This window comes from Rattus norvegicus, chromosome 17, assembly GCF_036323735.1.
Source record: "Rattus norvegicus strain BN/NHsdMcwi chromosome 17, GRCr8, whole genome shotgun sequence".
In the NCBI taxonomy this organism is placed as follows: domain Eukaryota; kingdom Metazoa; phylum Chordata; class Mammalia; order Rodentia; family Muridae; genus Rattus; species Rattus norvegicus.
This window is the reverse complement of record NC_086035.1, coordinates 71,412,409-71,419,229: the sequence shown is the minus strand read 5'-3', so window position 1 is coordinate 71,419,229 and position 6,821 is coordinate 71,412,409. Positions and strand designations below refer to the sequence as shown.

General features: G+C 46.8%; 1 long non-coding RNA gene across 1 annotated transcript; it reads right to left on the bottom strand.

The window, feature by feature from the left end:
* Window positions 1-2,278: 2,278 nt before the first annotated feature.
* On the bottom strand, window positions 2,279-5,318 carry LOC120097832 (uncharacterized). The gene is made up of 3 exons (XR_005495639.2): window positions 4,538-5,318; window positions 4,055-4,147; window positions 2,279-2,778 (listed from the first exon to the last, which is right to left on the bottom strand). It is a non-coding gene; the product is annotated as an uncharacterized LOC120097832 (long non-coding RNA).
* Between the last annotated feature and the right edge of the window lie 1,503 nt (window positions 5,319-6,821).

The following is a 6,821-nucleotide window of genomic DNA, read 5'->3' as shown; positions in this document are numbered from 1 at the left end:
ACAAGAGTGTCCATGTCACATTTTCACCCCTCCACGCCCTGAAAAAAGATAGTCTCCAAAAAAAAAAATAAAAAGATTTAATGTTAACTCAATGACAACTTCCAGGTATGTGTCCAAATGTTAGGTACAAAGATCACTAAGAAATCACTCCAGAACAAACATGTGGGTCTCTGAAAGAGGCCTTTGTCTCAGGCTGAGTCTGAAGCCACTTCCCCTCTGTAAAGTGAAGGGTGTCATAGTGGAGAGAAGGTGTTTCCTTGTCTTTAAATTCCCTTCTAGTTCTGTAAAAGCCTGTGAACACACGGGCCGATATGTTATGTAATTATTTCTAATCAGTGTTGCCTACAAGCAACTGTATCTTGTGTCCTGGACCAGTTCTGGACGCATGGACGTTTATATAATTTACTGCCTGTGTGAGCAGACTGCTGTGAAAGCGATTAGAGTTCTAAGGAATAGCTGACATGTGCACCTGAGTACCATCATCCAGTGTACGTCACAGACACACAGCACTGGAAAGCAAGAGGGTGAAATCGTAATGTTTAGGTTCTTGAGAGTCTGGAGAGGGAGCTCAATGGAGAGCCTGCCCAACACACGTAAGGGCTTGGGTTCAATTCCCAGCACTGGAAACAAAACAAAATCCTAAAACAGTAACAACAGAAATTCTTAGAAGCTCTGCTGTAAGGTAGAAGATGATGTTGGGGGCTGAGCGACAAGTAAGAATGAGCCTTGGCTTTCTTTATACAAAGACGTCTGGACTAATGATGAATCCAAGAGGTAAAGATTCAAGTGATTCAGTCATGGTTCCTATAAGTTTAACAATGTGTCATTCTTCATTGAGCCGACATTGAACATGCATAGCAAATACAGAATCCTAAGTTTGCCTCAAACCAACCCTACCATTCTAAAAGCTACAATTTAACAACAAAAAGATCCTAAGTAGTGGAAAAAGTGGAAGAACCAAGGGCCACTGGGTGAGAAGACTGGGTTACATTTTCTTCTTTTATTTGCACTTCCCAAATGCCCTGTTGTGAACAGTAAGGAATTACTTTCAGACAAGGAAAAATATGCTGATCACATTTAACCAGCAGATTAGAGATATTAGAATGGGGAGTTGCTCTGAGGGCCTTGCTCATAGGTTGGTTTTGATCTCCCAGGTTAGATACCAATAAGACCTGGGGGTGGGGCAGGGTGGGGTGATCCAGGAGGAGGAGGAAAAGGAGGAGGGGAGGAGGAGGAGAAGGAAGAAGAGGAAGAGGAGAAGGAGGAGGAGGGGAGGGGAGAGGAGGAGGAGGAGGGGAGGGGAGAGGAGGAGGAGGAGGGGAGGGGAGAGGAGGAGGAGGAGGGGAGGAGGAGGAGGAGGGGGAGAAGAAGGAGGGGGGAGGGGAGAAGGAAAGAGAAGGAAGAGAATTTAATGTGAAGATGATACCAATTTTACATAACTTTCTGGGGAAGTAACAGGGCCACAAAAATATATGCAAAGGACTTATAGGGTAAAAAGAAAAAACAAATAAAAAAATTAGCTAAAAAATAAAAAAAAGTCCCTATAAGACCTATGAGACACGGATCCCCTAAAGATGCCATTCAAGTTCGTTTTCTACCCAAAACGTTTCTAACAGTCTACTCTTGTGTTTTGGGAACATTTAACTTTGAGAACTAGATACGACATTCAGTTGTATTTGAACTGAAAATCTCTAACGGTCCCAAAGCGAACGGAAGAGCAATTTGCCAAATGTGATGTATGAACACCAGGGATAAAACTGCTTTGAATGGGCAAATATGAGAAGGACCGGCATGAAATCAAGGCTTCATGGGTCACCTGGTCATGGGCCACCTGTCTGTATTTGCTCCTGGGTGGCTGAGGAACAGTTGTTGCAGAGGTGGCTCCCAGAACTGGTTCTGATGCCAGCTTCGCTGCTTCCTCTGCACAAACTAGGTTCCTTTATCCTTTGACATTCAAGGAGAGAAGACAGTACAAGATGGTTCATAAAGTATGGCCAGTGAGTCTATGACTCAAGATCCTGTGATCATCCGATTAAGTTTCCCTCACACAAGCTCCTAGTGGGAGCGACACTGGGGTTCAGAAGAGAGCTGAATTAATCCTTGTACTCAGCCAAGTCTGAGTCTTTGTCATGTAATAAAGACATGTGTGTGTGTGTGTGTGTGTGCGTGCGCGCGTGCGCGCGCGCACAGGAGCACAGGGGCCACACACGGGTTGAGGGTTGAGCTGGGGCTGGGTGCTAGCCTCTCCTTAGCTGCTGGCCCCAGCGGGGCTCATTCATCTTCTACAGCTGTTGGGGGCTTGAGGGGGGGGGGGCGAAGCGGAGAACAACAGGTGAAAGCAGGAAGCCTGTTCCCAGGAAGCCTTTAGCTATGCTCCCCCCTATCCCCCATCCCCCACTCTCGTCTGCGGGCGGAGCGGACCTCCCAGCTTAGAGCGAATCACGGTGGGAGGCCAACTCTCGGAGTAAGTGGGCTGGGAAAGCCATTTTCCTGCACCCAGCCCTGATGGTCCGCTGAGCCTGTGCCTGGAAAGTAGACATTAGATCCCTGGAAGAGCTTCCTGATACACAGGGACAGGTGTTCCCGACCCCCTGGAAGATTAGCCTGGGGTCCGGAAAGTTGCAGGGTCAGAAGAGTGCATTTCCTCTCCAGGCACAAGCCTTCTTGTCACACAGCTCGGAGCACTGACTGTATCAACCGCATCTTCCGAATCTCTTCCCTAGCCCTGGAGAGTGCTGACCATGCCATCTTCCTTTCAAACTCTTTCTGATGCGATTGCTGCTTCGTGGATATTAAAATAAGAAAAGTAAATGTTATCTCTAGTTGTATTTAAATTGCCGAGGGTAGCATGAAGTCTAGTTTCTGAGACTCCGAGGACAAACATGTATGTTAGGTATCCCTGAAGTGATAGAGCAAGAGAAAGGCTTAAACACTGCCCACAAATTTGTGCAGGCAAATAGGCAGGGAGAAATAAATAGGATGTGCAGATAAACTGGACATGCCTCCTGCCGTGTGTGTGTGTGTGTGTGTGTGTGTGTGTGTGTGTGTGTGTGTGTATGTGTGTGTGTGTGTGTGTGTCGCGCGCGCGTGTACTGGCTCACACCTCTGTGCACGTGGAGGCCAGTGGTTAATATCGGTTGTCTTCTTCTATTGCTTTCTCCCTTATTTTACGAGTCAGTGTTTCTCTCTGGCCTGGAGCTTGCCAAGCCATCTAAACTGACTGTCCAGCTACCCAATCTAGTTACCAAAGGGAACTTCCTTTCTTCCTCTCCAGTTCTGGGGCATGGTCCCTGTGCTTGGCTTTTTACTTTTTACATGAATAGCTCTAGCTCTAGACAGATACTCCTTTCCTTTAAAGCCCCAGTGAGGAGTCTGGCCTTGCCCTAGTAGCCTCAAGAGAAGACCTATTTTGGCTCTCTATGAGAGGGAAGACTGATCCTTTTGTTTTGTTTTGTTTTGTTTTGTGTGTGTGTGTGTGTTTTAATCTCATGTATGTGAGTACACTGTAGCTGTCTTCAGACACACCAGGAGAGGGCATCAGATCCCATTACAGATAGTTGTGAGCCACCATGTGGTTGCTGGGAATTGAACTCAGGACCTCTGGAAGAGCAGTCAGTGCTCTTAACTGCTGAGCCATCTCTCCAGCCCAGGAAGATTGATACTTGATCTCCTATCTTCTTTGTTACTTTATTGCTTTAGGGGGAAGAGAAGAAAGAGGTACGAAGGGGAGGACAAAAAGTTACAGGCTGTTGGCAAACTATGGTGGAGTCAGGAACTGGCGAGCATTTTGGAGACGGTGGTACAGTTATGGAGGGATTATGACTCCAGATCTTGTGGGGAAAAGGAAATTCTAGGAAACCAGGGACGGGGGTGGGGGTGGGGGGGATTCATTTGAGTATGGTCTCAGAGGTTAAATACAAACTATCACTCCTACGTAAATGCCTGGGGTTGGTATAATAGAAGGGTAGTAGGCTTTGCCTATGGGTGGGGACACAGGATACAGGTAGGACTCTCTAAAAGCAGGACACTGGGGAGTCTCACGCTCGGTGAATACCTGGGGACTCGATCCTGCTCCCAGGAAGTGAAGGTTTTTGTTCCCATTCCCTAGGAGTATCTTCTGTGCAGATGGCAGTACTCCAGCTGTGTCCTAGGAAGAGAAGGTAGGTAGAGGACAATGTGCCCCAGACCTCTGCTTTGTCAGTGTCCGAATGCCTGGGACCTGTTCCGATCTTCACGGAACCTCTTCAGAACAGGCCACTCCACCAGGTTGCTGACAACATAAAGCAAGTCATTAGCCAGTTCTGGTGACCAGATTTTCTAGGGCAGGGCTCTACAGGTGACTTCTTCATATTTGGTCTTTCCACCGAAGTCTGTCTTGGGGTATCTACACCAACATGGAAAATTCCATTCTGTTCTCAGCCCTATCCCACGCCTCAGACAGCACTCACTAACCCTCGGCATGTAGCTTGAATTCTTAGCAGACCTTTCTACCGATCTCCAATTTATCCCCCCACCTTGTGATTGCTTCAACACCCACCTTAGAGACATCCCACTGCATGTGTGGTCTTCCTTACTTTGCATGCTCGACAGCCCAGTCAAGTGATGCTCCCTCTGCGCATGCGTCAGATCTTGTACGGACCCTTCTTGGAACAACCTTGGCAGCTGTGATGTTCTTCCTGGAATCCTTGTAGCTGCTGAGCCTGTAGCCAAGCACACTGCTCCTTCTTTGTTCCATTCCCCTGCCTCTGAGGCTTTTACTTGCATACGGATGCTTCTTGACTTATGACGGGTTTACTCAGCAATGAACTCACTGCAGAGTGAAAGTTTTATTAAGTCGAAATTGCGCGCGCGTGTGTGTGTGTGATGTGCAAGTGAGCGGGTGGGTTCATGTGCCCGTGTGTGCCCATGTAAAAACCAGAGCAAGATGTTGGCTATGTTCCTCTGTCACGCTCAGCCTTATTCCCTCGAAACAGGGTTTCTCACAGAACCAAAAGCTCTTCATTTCATCCGGGCTGGCCGGCCAGTGAGCTCCTAAGATCTCTCTTCTTGCTTTTTCCCTCCCAGTACTGGAGTTTTAGACATCCACAGGTGCGCCCAGCTTTCACGTAAGTGATGAGGATTTGAACTCAGGCTCCCATGCTCACAAAACAAGGGCTCTTATTGACTAAGCCATCCCTAAACTTCTATTTCTAATTTATTTAATTTTTTAAGATTAAAAGAGATCATCAAGGTATTAGGTATTATACATCCTATTTATTTTTAATTGGCTATTTTATTTATTTACATCTTAAATGTTGTCTCCCTTCCCAATCTCCCCTCTGCAAAGCCCCCATCTCATCCCATTCTCCCTCCCCCTTCCCTCTCTGAGGGTGCTCCTCCACCCACTCACCACTCCCGCCTCACTGCTCTAGCATCTAAGCTAGGGCACAAAGTGTGCTTTAGTGAATTCTTTTTCCCCTTCATTCTCTCTAGCTTGCTACCCCGCCCCCGCCCCTTTTCATGGACTCCCTCATCCCTGGTTCTCGTCTTCTCTTAAGTCTCATCGGTTTTTCTGCCTAGCCTTCATCCTTCTCTACCATTTGATTTTGCTTTCTTTCCAGGTTTTAGGTTTTACGCCAATCACCCTATGAGACGTACACATGGATACACATGAACGCTTTAGCAGGGTAGAACCCACATCTGAGGGGGAGTGTGATGGGATGGGTTGACTCTCTGAGATGGCATCGCTTCCCTTAGTATCATGCTTTTCAGATCATCCGTCTTCCTGCCCAGCTCACGGTTTCAGCATATTTTACAGACGAATAGAATTCTCCTATGCACATGCAACGTGCTCTTATCATCCACCCTTCTGATGGTGGAGCTCTAGGCTGCTTCTATTTCCTTGCTACCACAAATAGAGCAGCAGTGATCATGGGTGTGCAGGTGTCTCTGTGGTATGCTCGGGAATATGTACAGAGCTGGGACATATGATAGTTTTATTTTTTGTGGGGAGCGGGTGTAGTGGCAATCCCAAGATGGCGCCCGGGACTGCTGCCGAGTCTTACGACTAGCACCTGAAAGTAAGCCACGCCCCCATTGTGAGAGCTGCACAGGCGCACCATGATGATAGATCAGGCCATGTGACGTGGACCTATGAATGGAGGTTACGCAGACTGGACGGTTGAGGCGGAGTTGAGGGAGGTTATAAGGGAGTGCGCTCGGGGGCTGGAGAGAGATTGTTGCTGCTTGCATGCTAAAAGGTTCCTGAATAAACTGCTTTGAGAAGAACATTGTGGTGTCGCTCCTTTCCTGCTGGTCGGGGTTGGAAGCGACAAGAAATTTGGAAGCGACAGTTTTTAATTTTATTTTTGCTTTCAAGATGCACTGAGATATTTCTAATCCCTTGACCACCACAGTTTAGCAACATAGTATAGTGCATATAAGTTACATACCACTTCATTGTGGGACCGACTGCCTATTGTGGTTTGCTGGAGAGTAACAGACCCCACCGAGCCAGCTTAGGAAATGATTAAAATTCAAGAACAGAAGTATAGTTTCCATTGAGCATGACCCTTACCCCACCATAAAACCGAAAAACCATATAGCAAATAAAAATGACTGGTACTCAATACTGATTCTTACCTATTCTGGCTCGTAAGCTGTGTATAATTCCAAACTCCATGTCAAGTCTGCATGACAAAATAGAGGCATGGAAATATTTTCTAATCTATCCAAGTGCTCATATGTTTCCGAGATGCTCTTTGCAGGAATCTGTATCGGCATAATTTTATTTTAACTGTCTACCATTAAATTGGTAATATATCTATCAATAATAAAGCCTG